At 38.0% G+C, this 13,951-nt stretch overlaps 1 protein-coding gene across 1 annotated transcript in view; it reads left to right on the top strand.

The window, feature by feature from the left end:
* NT5C2 (5'-nucleotidase, cytosolic II) overlaps nt 1-13,951 on the top strand; it is a 71,520-nt gene that overhangs the window by 16,363 nt on the left and 41,206 nt on the right. The gene's annotated exons all lie outside the window — the stretch shown is intronic.

Genomic DNA, 13,951 nt, shown 5'->3' on the forward strand with positions numbered 1-13,951 from the left:
ATTTTCTTGTTATGATTGCTCAGTTTTTGACGTGAGGCTAATTGTCTGGCCAAACCCTTCATTGGAATGTATTAGGCTCTAGTCAGAAGGTAATCCAGTACGATTAGATGTCACAGAACCTGAAAGAAGCACATCAGACGATCATCTTTGTGTTTACACCTGAGAGCTAGTAGTGTTCAGTACAATCAGAATTTATAGTCATCAGATCCACAATGGAACCATCTGCTTTTTCATCAGCTCTTCATGTTGACTGTGCCTGTGATGCTGGAATCAGGTATTTGGATTTACCATTTTGAAGCTCTGACCATTATAGTAAAGCAAACTTACTTTAGTATAGGGAATTGACTTTTCCTTTGTGAGCATAGATAATGAATTTAGTAGCTTTTTATTATATTGTATTGAAATTTGATAATTGAGCTTGTGAATTTGTAGTTAAGCAGTCATTTGTATTACATTAAAAAACTTAGCAGCACAGTGTATTGACTTGCACCTGTAATCTGAGCATTCAGGAGTCTGAAAGAATTGGCAGGAGTTTGAGGTTAGTCTTGGCTACATTGTGAATTCTAGGCCAGCAAAGCTTCCAGAAACGAACTTTTGTCTCATAAGAAAAAATATATAGAAACATTCACATATTTACCTGAAATTATAATAACTAATATTACTTTGGAGATAAGATCTCACTATATAACTCTGGCTGTCCTAGAAATTGCTTGTAGACCAAGCCTCAAACTTAATGAGATTCATCTGTCTCTGCTTCCCAGGTTCGGGGATTAAAGCGTGCACCATGTTTGGCCTTGAAATTTTCTTCCCTCCCTCCCTCTCTCCCTCTTCCCTCTCCCCCTCTCTTTTGGAGTTTTGAGACAGCTTTTTCTGTGTAACCCTGGCTATCTTAGAACTTGATCTGTAGACCAGGCTGGCCTCAAACTCACAGAGATGCCTCTGCCTCCTCAGTGTTAGGACTAAAGATATGTGCCAAACTGCTCAGCTGAAGTTTTCCTTTTAAGATTTATTTTATTTTTTAGCGTGTGTGTGTGTGTGTGTGTGTGTGTGTGTGTGTGTGTGTGTGTGTGTAGATGCCCTCAGAGACCAGAGATAACAGATCCTCCTGGAACTGGAAGTACAGGTTGTTTGTGAACTGCTAATCAACAGAGGTTTGGGGAATCAAAACTTGGGTCCTCTGCAAGAGAGATTTATTTTCTTAACCACTGAGCTCACTTTTCCATGCTCTGAAATTTTTGCTTAAATTGAATTTAAATCTTCAAAGCCTTGACGATTTTTATTTAAACCCATTGAATACTGATTTCTTAAGTTAATTAAATTAATTTAAGAAATAAAAATGAATTTGTTGCATTCATAAGATAATTCTTTAGTACCTGTATTAGCATATTAGTATTAGTAGACTTAGAAATGTTCATAGTGATTTCTTTTGACCTCAAGGGAAGTATCAGGTTTGCAAATTTTAATTTTCTCTTAACTGGTAAATTTTAATTTCTCTTTACCACTGAAAGATATCATTGAATTTTTTTTCAAACAAATTGAGACAAATGGTTGATTGTATTTATTTGGTACTCTGTGATAATTTGATACTCGTGTATATGATGCATAATAACCAAATCTGAGTAATTAGCATTTTTATCTCTTTAAACATTTATCTTTGTGTTGGGAGGTATAGGACTGATTGCTTCTATTTGTTTATCAGAAATTCTAAATTATTTCAAGCCATAGTCACTCTACTATGCTATGGAATACCATATCTTAGTCCTAAGTAGATGTAGTTGAGTAACAGCTACCCAACCTCTCAATATCTTCTTACCCACCGACCTTGCATGCTTCTGGCAATCTTGATTCTGTCTCCCCTGTGAGCTCGACATTGTAAGTTTTGCATAGGAGTGTAGAATGCAGTACTTGTGTTTTCAGTAATAGTAACTTTTATTTGTCTGGTGTAATTGTCATCCCTGAAGCTTGCTGCCTCAGTTTGCTAACCTAGACCTAGTCTTTGAAGCTTCTAGCCTTCTATCTAGATCTTATCTAGATTTAGAATATTTTCAGCCTCTGAGACTTACTGCTGGATAAGATTGCTCTTTCTTATTCTTTCTAAGCTCTGACCAACTAGTTCAACTCAGCTGTTCTGTCTCAACTCCTCTTCAAGCTGACTGATTCAATTTGGCTGCTCTCTCTCTCTCTTCTCTTGAATTGCTCGGCTTCACATTAACTCTGGCCATCTGGTCTAATCTTCTAGCTCCTGCTCATTCTTTGGCTCATTCTGTTTTTACCTGAGTCTAGCTGCTTCTCTCTGTTACCTGTCTCTCTATAACTGTCTCTGTAAAACTGCCCCTTTCCTTTTTTCCCCCTCTCTCTTTTCTTTTTTTTTCTGTATTTTCTTGTAAGTAGCCTCTTTTTCCTGTCTGTTCTCATGAGATTTGGGCATATCCCACTCCTGACTCATTCTGTCAAATCTTTCTCTGGTTCATCACTTTGTCTGCCCCTCAATTAGGTATCCTTTTCAAACATGGCTGCTTTCTTCTGCAAACTAACTGTACCTTCATTGTTTGGGATTAAAGGTGTATACCAAGGGTGTGTTTATATTCCAGCCAGAGGGATTAAAGGTTTGTGCTGAGGACTGAGCCACACCACAAGTGGAAACAGTTTTTTCAGTAAATAACACAATCTTGGGTTCATAGTGTGATCAAAAATCCTGTAACATTCAGCCCCCCCCCTTCTTAAAATAGATAAGGTCTTATAACCCAGACTATTCCAAACACTGCTTATGTAGTGAAGATGAATTTGAACTTCTGATTCTCCTGGATCCATCTCCTGAGGGCTGGGATGACAGGTCTCCACTACTCCTAGATTATTGGTGCTGGGATTGAACCTAGGAAGTGTACCACCAACTCAGCTGTATCTTCTGCTCCATTATTTTCACACACTTTCATTGAATGTATAGGTTTTGAGACAGGGTTCTCATAGTCTGTGGGTGAGGCTAGTCTTGGACTGCTGGTGGTCTTCCTGCTTCTGCCTTCTAAATATTGAGATTATAGCCTCGTAGCACTGTACCCAACAAGCAGAATATTTTTAAGATTTATTCATATCAGAACTTATTTTACTGGCCTAATAATATTCCATTGTATAATATTCTGTATTTGTCACTTCACGCAATCTGGTGTCATCTGAGAAGAGGCAGCCTTAATTGATTTCTGTGGAATGACAATTTGTTCTAGGATGTAGAATAAACCAAACTGAGCAAGCCAGTAAGCATCCACTCTATTGTCTCTGCTTCAGTTCCTTCCTCCAAGTTCCCGCCCCTACTTCCTTCAGTGATGAAAACGATTGGGACAACAGATAAACACTTTCCTCCCCAAGTTGTTTTTGGTGATGTTATTTTGTCACAGCAATAAAACCTAAAATTAAGATATGCCTTTTTTTAAATGAACGAGGCAATTTATTAACCCAGCATTCTTTGTTCTAATGCTTCTTGTTGGCAGTTGTCACCTGTCCAGCAATCCTGTCCAGATCTCTCTGTCCCTGAGGTGTTGGCTTGTGATCCCCATCTTGGTCCTTTCCCTATATTTTCAGCTCCTCCGGGGCTTGGAGGATCCAGTGGGCCACACACTCTTATCTTACAGCCTCTGCTGAGGTGGCTGGGCCTGACACTTTCTCTGCTGTCCTCGGTAGATCACGGTCATGGAACCAGCCCCTGCACCACTGCGGAGGTGTGGTTGTTTTGTTTTTTAAAGATTTAGTTATGTATATAAGTACACTGTAGCTGTCCTCAGACACACCAGAAGAGCACATTGGATCCCATTACAGATGGTTGTGAGACACCATATGGTTGCAGGGATTAAACTTAGGACCTCTGGAAGAGCAGTCAGTGCTTCTCTGACTGAGCTATCTCTCCAGCCTGAAAAGTCCCTTTTTAAATTTTGTTTTTGGGTTTTTCATGAATACTCTATGGAAAAGAACTTTTTTTTATCATTTTAATTATCATTATTATTGTTTTCTTAAATGTATATATTTTTGTATTTGTATGCCACTTGTGTGCCTGGTGTCCAAGGAGGCCGGAAGAGGGCTTCAAATTCCCTGGAACTGGAGTTACATACAATTGTGAGCTACTATGTGCATGCTAGGAATTGAACCCTCTGGAAGAACAACCAGTGGTTTTAATCTCTGATCCCTTTTTGAGTTTGAAACATTGTAGTTTTTCTGAGCTTGTCTATTAGCTCTAATGTTGTGTTTTAACATTTTCCATATATTAGAATCTAACATCTTCAGAAAGAGATTGATTTTTTAGTTTTTAATCTGAGATGATTTTTTAGTTTTTAATCTGAGAGCTTTATTTTCTTTTTGCCCGCTTTGACTAGAATGTTTAGTATAGTCTGAAGTGAGGTGAGAATGGATAGCTTTTTAGCTCTTAAGTTTTTATTTTTTTATAAGATGCATTTTATATTTATATGTTAGCATTCTGCTCACAATTATGCATCATGTATGTGTCTGGTGTCTGTAAACGTCAGAGGAAGGTGTTGGATCCACTGGAACTGGAATTATAGACAGTTGTGAACCATTATGTGGGTGCTGAGAATTAAACCCAGGTCCTCTGGAGAACATCCAATGCTGTAACCACAGAGCCACCTCTAGCCTCAGCTCTTTTTCATAGCTGCTCTTTGTTTGAGGAAGCTCCTGTCTATTTCTGTTGTTGAGTTCTTTTTATCATGAAGGGTGTACAAGTGTGCCACAGTGTGTATGTGGGGGTCAGTTCACTCCTTCTACATATATGTGCATCCAGAAATTGAACTCAGGTCACAGGCATATACGCAGGCAATTTTTGTCACTGAGCCATCTCACTGGCTATTTCTTTTTTTGAGACAGGGTCACATGCAGCCAAGGTTCATGAACTCTTGTATCCTGTCTTCACTTCTTGGACTGTAGCATACACTAGCATACCCAGTTATGTAGTGCCAAAGAATGAGTCCAGGGCTTTGTGTGTTAAGCAAGCACTCTGTCTTCACAGTCCAGAACATGTGTTTTTTGTTTTTAAATTAAAGAATTACTTTCCATCTCAGTGTTCCTGTCTCTCGCTCTTTTTTTTTTTTTTTTTTTTTTTTTTTTTTTTGAGACAAGGTCTTTCTTTGTAGCCCTTGCTGGCCTAGAACTCACAGAGATCTGCCTGCTTTGTTTCTCTTGAGTGCTGGCACTAAAGGTGTGTGCCACCTAAAACCCCTTTATTTTCAGATGTATTTTCACTAAGTTGCCCAGACTGACCTCATTATGGACCAATCAGGCCTTGAACTTAGGACCCTTCACCTCAGCTTTCCCACTGACATTATAGCCCTGTGTCACTAGATCTAGCTCTAATCTACATATTTCTTCCTGTTGTAGAAACCCTATGCATTATATTTGCCAAGAGGTGGGAATGTTACACATACTTCTCTTTCAAACTTTACCTTGTTCTGAGATTCATCATTAACTTTTATAATGTTCCGAATATGCTGTTTATATCAAAGACTTGTAATTATCTTTTCACATGAGCTAAATATTTTGGGCAAATGGTATATATTTTTTAACACAGGTATTTCCTTAAAAACAGTAAATAAAATCAAGGGGAAGAAAGTTTGGTTAATTTCCTCTGGAATACAGTCTGGCACAGAAGTACTCCTTCTTGTAGCTTACATTGTTTATTTTCTTAGAGGGGAAAGTAATTGAACTGTTCATTAAAACTAATTATTTATCTGTTCTTTTCCTGCTCTGAATAAATGGGAATGATTTTGACCAACTAAGGCTGCTCCATTCTGTGAAACTCACATTGTTTGTGTACTGTTGGAGGGCCTCTTTAGGGGGTAAATTTGCTTTCTCTGTGTTTGCCAGTAGCGATTCCTGTCGTACAGAACCTTGCATTTGGATTGTCTTCATCCTTAACTGGCCAGTGTTAAACATTCCAGGCTATTAGTAGTTTTCCTCCGTCTTTACTTCCCACCTCATAGTAGAGTTTCAAGTTTTAAAGCTGAGGATATTGGTCCCTAAGCTACAGCCTAGTGCTTTTGTGCCTGAATTTGTTGGGCCTCTCAGGGCCTGCGTTCTCAGTGTTAACAAATAAGCTACAGTTCTCAGGAGAGCAGTGGAGCTTGTTTGTTGATCCTGCACTCTTATCCCGAGGAAGGAGTCTTTGAGGATGTCCAGAGAAGGGTAAGTGTGCAAATTCTTCTTCCTCCGCTTTTTTTTTTCTGCATAAGACATGTTATCTGAGCAAACCGAAGACTAAAAAGCAGTGTGTCACTCTGAGTTTGGAGGGAGGCAGATGGAGTGAAATTCAACCAAAGCTTATAGTGTATTAATCCAGTGTACTAGTCCGAGAGACAGCATGAAGTGCCCTGCTTCCCCCCATAGAGTTCAGCTTTGTTTCTGTTTATAAGGCTAGAAGTAAACACTGGTGGCCTACGAAGAGCTGAGTGAAGTTTAAGATTTTAAAGGCATTTAAAAATAAATTGTTCCTTTAAAAAATGGGGGAAAGATTGAAAAGCAGTCTCTGATTCTGTTTCTGGACAGTGGAGGCAAAAATAACTTCAAGTGTCATCTCTTACCCCTCTTCCATTTGTAATGTAAAATAGCTGTGTTCATTTTTATTTATTTATTTATTTTCTCAGATGTTTCAACCTTTGAGTTATTGAGTCTCCCCTTTGTTGCCTTTGTAATGAGTTAGTTAAAGTGACAAGTTAACTACCAGGTCCTATTGGTTGTTTCTAGCCTTTCCTAGCAACTATTCCTTTGCTGGTTCCTTTGCTCTGTGTGGAATTTTGAAGTGGCTCTAGGGTCTTGCACTCATGGTTTATTTAAATTGAATCATTATTTATTATGGCCAAAGTAAAATTAATTGATCCACTTTACTACAGCTCCCTTAAGTTTTACTTCTGTTCTTAAGACTTAAGTACTGAGTAAAGAGAAGAACCAGGGTATAATTAATTTGGTGTTATATTTTGATGTTTTATGATATTACTTGAATTTGAGGGGTTTCTTTTCAAATGTGAGAGTTGCACAAGGACTATTTCTTTAGGTTTTCATGTTTCTTTTACTTCCAACACTGTGACATTTGATAATTGATAAAGCATTTTTTAATGGAGATTAGCATAGATGCTGGCACATTTGTCAGACTTCTACATGTGGCTATTTAGAAAACTTGTTTGTAGGTTTAGGATGAACTATATTTCTAGATAAAGTTAAAAATTGGGACAGGTAATAATTGTTTATTTTTCCCTGTGCTAAACCAGAAAGAGTATAGATCAAAAGGACGGACGCCATAAAGGGTAAGATGGCCTTTAGGTTTGTCTCTTGTGGCTGATGGGATAAAATCAATTAGCTTTATTAATTGTAGCTATTTTTAGAAGTAAGTAGATAAATTTTGTGCTTTGGAATGACTTTTAAAAAAAGTTTCATGTAGGTAGTCCAGGCTGGATTGTAACTCATTTTGTACCTTAGGCTAGCCTTGAACTCTTCTTTTTTTTAAAAGTATTTATTTACTTATTTAATGTGAGTACATTGTTGCTGTCTTCAGACACACCAGAAGAAGGTATCAAATCTCATTATAGATGATTGTGAGCCACCATGTAGTTGCTGGGATTTGAACCCAGGACCTCTGGAAGAGCAGCAGTCAGTGCTCTTAACCACTGAGCCATCTCTTCAGCCCTAGTCTTGAACTCTTAGTCCTCTTGCCTCTACTTCTCTACTTTCCAAGTGTTGGAATTGTGTGTACCGGGATGACTTTGTATAGAATCCTTATAGTCACTGTTTTTATCATTAATATTCATTAGTCTATTACTTTTTGAGATCTGTGAAATACTTCATGTGCCATAAAATGATGCTTCCTAGAATCAGGCCATGTCTTGGTACTGACCCCAGAAGATTGGGATGGAGGTGAAAATTTCCTATTGCCTACGTCAACGCACAATGCATAAACCTTGGGTTTTACGGTGATTCTTGAGTAAACAAATCAATTGTGCTGTTGGCCATATAAAGTCCATATAATTACATATAGTATGTAATACTTGATTATCAATAGTCATGTTAGTACTTTCTGAACTTAATATATTGTACATATAAATTATTATTTTAGAGTACATTCTTTCTACTTTGAAAAATGTTTAGAGCTGGAGAAATGGAGAAGTGGAGAGCCTGAGTTTGATCTTCAGAACCCATGTGAAAAAAACCTGGAGTGGTAGTGTACCCTATGACCCCAGTCCTGAGCTCAGAGACAAGTACATCTGTGGGGCTCCCTGGCCAGCCAGCCTACCTTACTCAGAGAGTTCCAGAGTAGTGAGAGACATTGTCTTGAAAAGAAGAAGAAAAAGAGTAATTAGTAATTATTCTTAAAGTTGTTCTTCTGGCTTCCATATATCATGTATACATGTACAATTAAATGCACATACTAATGTACACATAGACACACACAGAATAAGTTTGCTGTAAAAAGAAATAAGGCTGTGTTATGTTATTGGCACCTTCATGTAGCTCATATGTACTGCCCCTTGAGTACACTGAGTCCATGTGGAAGGATTGTATTTTAGACAGTCTATTATTTCACATTGGTTTCAAACTTGCTAGACAGGGAGACAATCTTGAATTTCTGATCCTCCTGCTTCTACCTCCCAAGTGTTGGGATGGCACTTATGTAACCACTGCACTCCATTTGTGCACTGCTGGGAAGCAAACCCAGGATTTTATGCATGCAAGGTAAGTACCATACAGACTGAACTACATCCAGTCTTGAGATGTTAAACAAACCACACACACACACAGTGCAAAATGAATTATAGACCCAGCTACGTTTATGTTACCTGAAATAAGGAATAATATTTTCTTGGCTAAGACATATAAAAGACTAAATAGATAAATTTGACTTTCTCAAAAAAAAAAAAAAAACTTACTCTTTGAAAGATATTGCTAAGAAAACAAAACAGAAAGCCACAGAGTATGAAAAAATATTTAAAAAATGCTTTTTAAAAAAGATTATTATTTTTTTAAAGATTTATTTATTATGAGTACACTGTAGCTGTCTTCAGACACACCAGAAGAGGGCATCAGATCTCATTATAGATGGTTGTGAGCCACCATGTGGCTTCTGGGAGTTGAACTCAGGACCTCTGGAAGAGCAGCCAGTGCTCTTAACCAATGAGTCATCTCTCCAGCCTGAGAAAATATTTTTTATATTTATAACTGATAATGTAGTATGTTCACACAAACATATCGAAAATATATGAAAAACTCTTACTTAATATAAGAGGAAATATAAGAGGAAAAAACACTTGAGTAGGAAAAAAAGCAAGAAATGCCAAATAAGCATGTGCAAAGTTGCTTACTCATCACTGGGACTCTGCGCAGGAACCACAATGAAATGCCATTGCATACACATTAGAATGGCTGAAGCTAAAAATACTAATAGGAGTATGTGTGTACCAGGGACGGAACTAAGTGACAGAATGCTTGGCTAGCATGTGTGAGGCTCTGCTTTCCAGCCCTAACACCACAGTCAGTAAACTGACAATGTGCAACAGCTGGTATCTCATGCATTGCTAAGGAAAGAGCAAGTTAAACGGTTGGCAGTATCTTTTCAAGTTAAATATATCTTAGTAATTTCACTTTTAGAGGTTTGCCCAAGGAAAATGAAAACATGTGTCCTTGGAGTTATATATGATCCTTCATCACAGCATTTAGAATAGTCCCAACCAGGAAACAATGCAAATTGGATAAACGAATTGTGGTGTATCTATACAATGGATACTTAAGAATAAAAGAAGTAATTATGATATATGCAACAACATAGATAAATGTCAGAAGTACTATGTTAAGTGACAGAAGGCCACATAGCCACATGTGTGATTCTGTTTATATGAATGCTGTAATGATAACAGAGCAGAGGCTAGAGAGATGACTCAATCAGTAAAGTGTTCATTGTGCATGCAGATCTGAATTAGATTCCCAGCATCCATGTAAAAGCCAAGAGAGTGGTGTTTATTAGTAATCCCAGCAATTGATGGAAATAGGGGTGGAGTCAGGAGATTCTCTTGAGTTTGTCAAGTTAATGTGCTCTAGGCTCAGTGAGAGATGGTGTCTCAGAATATTAGGTGGCGAGCAGTTGAAGGTATCTCATGTCGACTTCCACGCATACCCCACAAATGCACACACAAACTGCATAGAGCACATCACAGTCACATAAAATCAACCCCAAACCCTAGAGGTGGATGGCCCCTGAGGGATGAAACCATGGCACCACCACCCCAAAACCTACTCACACATTGGGAGGGAAAAAAAAGCAGTGAACTTTGTGGTAATCTAGGGTCAGGACTTGGGGAAAGTATTAGGAAAGGACATGTAAGGTTTTTGTGCATTGAAGGAAATAGTGGTAGTAGTTGTAGGATTGTATATAGCTGTCAAAACTTAGCAACTTTATAGATAATACAGTTCAGTCTTATTTGTTTTCTTTCTTTGCTTTTCTGAAAAGGGATTGCCAAGGCTGTCCTTGTCTTCTGGCCCAAGCAACTCTGCCCCAGCTTTTTTCCCAGTTTTCTTTTCTTAAATGTTAAATTGTTAGAATGTTCCCCATTCCCATGAAAGCTAGGGATTCTCTGTATGCTAGGCAAGTGATCAGACATTGCAACCTCAACTATTTTTATATATTTAATTAATTTGTGGGTGCATATGTGTGCATACACTTGTGCTCTAGTGTGTATATGGAGGTCAGAAGATATGAGGTAGTTGATTCACTCTTACCGTGTGAATTCTGGGGATCAAACTCTGCTTCTCAAGCTTGTTGTCAGGCCTCGTTACCTGCTGAACCGTCTTACTGGCTCGTGCCAACATTTTAAATGCATTGCCTTAATGTGCACTTTTGAAGCCTTTGGTGGAAAGATAATAAACATTGCACATTATCTTCAGTTCTCATAGGCCTTCCCCTAAACGTTTAACATATTTTTTTCTTTTGAAATCGGTCAAAATACCACATAGAATTCAGGTTAAATTCTAGATTTGGTTTATCTTTTGCTTTCAGTCACCTGGGAGCAATATTAACTGTCCTAGTAGTATGATTTTAGACCACAACCTATAGTGAGAATTGTTCACTTCTCAAGGGAGGTTTTTCCCTCTCCCTAGCACAGTATAAGTTAAAATGTACACATTTCTCAGTGGACTCACGTGTTGCAATTGTGCTTTCCCCTTGCCTTGCCTGTGGGTAGAGAGAGTCTAGGTTTGTTTAGCATCTCCTAAAACTAACTGTTCTTGGACACTCACTCCCTCTTCTTGCTGTGTATGGTAAGTTTTATAATTGGTGACACTGTCAGTCTGAATCATCTTAAATTTTATTCTATATTTGGCTTGGTATTGGGTTTTCCCTGTGCTAAGGGGGCAGATTCTTGAACCTTTAAATATTATGTATGTAAATAAAGTCAATATAATTCACCTTAAAAATGATGCAAGGCATTTGTTATTCAGACTGAAAGCAGTAACTGCTGTTCTCTGGTATAATCTGGTAAACAGTGTATCCCTCTTACACTATAAAAATTAGTACTGTATGATTTTTTGCTTTTGTAATCATTTCTGAGAATCCTAGTGTATATCTATTTGAACTTCAGGTTTTTTTGTTTGTGTTTTTTGTTTTGTTTTTGGAGAGAAGGTCTTACTGTGTAGCCCTGGTTGGCCTGGAACCAGCTATGTAGACCAGACTAGCCTTGAACTCACAGAGATCCACTTGCCTCTACCTCTCAAGTGCTGCAATTGAAGACATATGTCACCATGTTCAGTCTGCACTTGCAATTTTTTTTTTAAAAAAAGACATTTATTTATGTGTACACTGTAGCTATCTTCACACATACCAGAAGAGGGTATCAGATACATAACATGGTTTTGAGCCACCATGTGGTCGCTGGGATTTGAACTCAGGACCTCTGGAAGAACAGTCAGTGCTCTTAACCACTGAGCCATCTCTCCAGCCTTGAACTTCCAATTTTTAAGAATCCATTTAGGTGATAGGAGTGAAGCTCAGTGGTGGATTGTTTGTACAACAAGCACAAAACCTTAGGTTTGTTTTCCAGTACAGTCTTATCTGTAATTTTTAGAGAATGTTGATAACTGGCATTGTTTCAAAATATAGTAAATACACCATTTTAATTTATTTTTAGAGTGTGAAATTCAGTAGCTTTAGTGTATGAGGAATTGTGTAACCAATACCACTGGTTGAAGAACTATTGTTTTCCCTTCCTGTTTCCTCTCTTCTCCTCCCCTCCTATCTCTCCTCTTCTCTCTTCCCTTTTGCCTCTCATCTTTCCTTCTTGCCATTCATTTTTCTAGGGATTGAACTCAGGGTCTTGTGCTTGCTAGTCTCAACCAAATAGTATCCTTAGTTCTTTTATTTTAGAACATTATATTTTTCCACATGAAATCTCTTATCCATTAGCAGAAGTATGTTCTTTCTAAAAGCTCTGTCAAACGCTGGTACTAAGTTTCTAGTTTTAATTACAGTTATTGTTAACTATTGTGTCTGTTTAGAGTTCGGAAGTTGAGGTATAGATCCTGGTCTTAAATTTATAATCAAGCAAATGGTAAGAGAATTATTTGGTATTTTATGTGTATGGTAGAATGTATAGTTGCTGAAATGAAACATCTGTGGAATTAGTCGTTGGTGAAATCTCTTCCATGCAATAGAAAAGCAATCTGAACAGCAGAAGCTGTTCATTGGCATAGCAGGATACTCTTGTTCACACTTCCTCCAGATATACAAATGGTCTACCACCCAGGTTATTCTTTCTTTACAAAAAAGATTTACCTTATTTTTGTATATATATGCACGTTTGTGTGTCTTATGTCTGCCACATGTATAGGTGCTCACAGAGGCCAGAGGAGGCCATGACAGCTTTCCCGGAGCTGTAGTTACAAGTTATAAGGCTTCTGATATGGGCACTGGGAACTGAACCCAGGTCCTCTGGTTCTGGAAGGGTAGACATGCTCCTAACTGTTGAGTCAAGTGTCAGACCCCCAAATGATTGTTTGAAAGAAAGTATTTGAGAAACTTGAATATAACAGAAATGGACAGTATATAGTTAACAGCATAAACAAAACTTCAGGCATGCTTCGGAAATAAACAATTTGTTTAATAAAGCATTAGTAAACAATAAGTAATAACAAGAAAGAGTGCATGGTGTGGATAATACATACTGATCAGACTGATCTTAGCAAAATAATAAAAGGCTTTCAACTCTTTAAAGAGTCAAGAACTGGTAATTTATTAGTTAAGTAGTTTTGAGCATTGACTAATGCTAATTTATCAAGAGTAACATATGGCTAGAGCTGGACTCAGGACCTCACGTCTCTGGCCACCCTGAGAGGACTAGCTTTTATTATTTTTCACATATTTCCAATTGATAATGTTTCTAAACTATAGTAAAAACAAGTTACATAGTGACAGAAAACATTTGTTCCTTCTTTTGACATAGGTTCTCATGCTAGCCTCCACTGTTCGAAAGTGCTGAGAAGTTCTAAGTAATAGAAGTTTCTGTGTCGTGTCCTGGATTAGTAAAATGTTCATGCGTGAGATTAGTCTGTGCCTCACATTTCCAGCAGCTCTGCTTCAGAGCAGTTGGCATCAGTATGAGGACAGACAAGTGGGAGATGTGTTCTGGAGAATTAGGGCCTTTCTAAGTTATTGACACAGGAATGGAGTGGAAGACATTAGGTTCTAGAGACATTTGGAAATGTGAAGCAAGGCATGTGGGGTAATTGGCACATGGGGTAAAAGGCACACAGGGTAATTGGCACACGGATAGTTGGGTGTGGCTTTAAGCTTGACTGGGGAAAAATGCAGAAACAAGAACAGATTTGGAAAAAAGCTAAGTTGTTTTTATCAAAAAGTCTGCATTTATGCCCAGGCAGTGGTGGCACATACCTTTGAATCCAGCACTCGGGAGGCAGAAGTAGGAGG

Source organism: Micromys minutus (assembly GCF_963924665.1).
Source record: "Micromys minutus genome assembly, chromosome: 2".
NCBI lineage: Eukaryota > Metazoa > Chordata > Mammalia > Rodentia > Muridae > Micromys > Micromys minutus.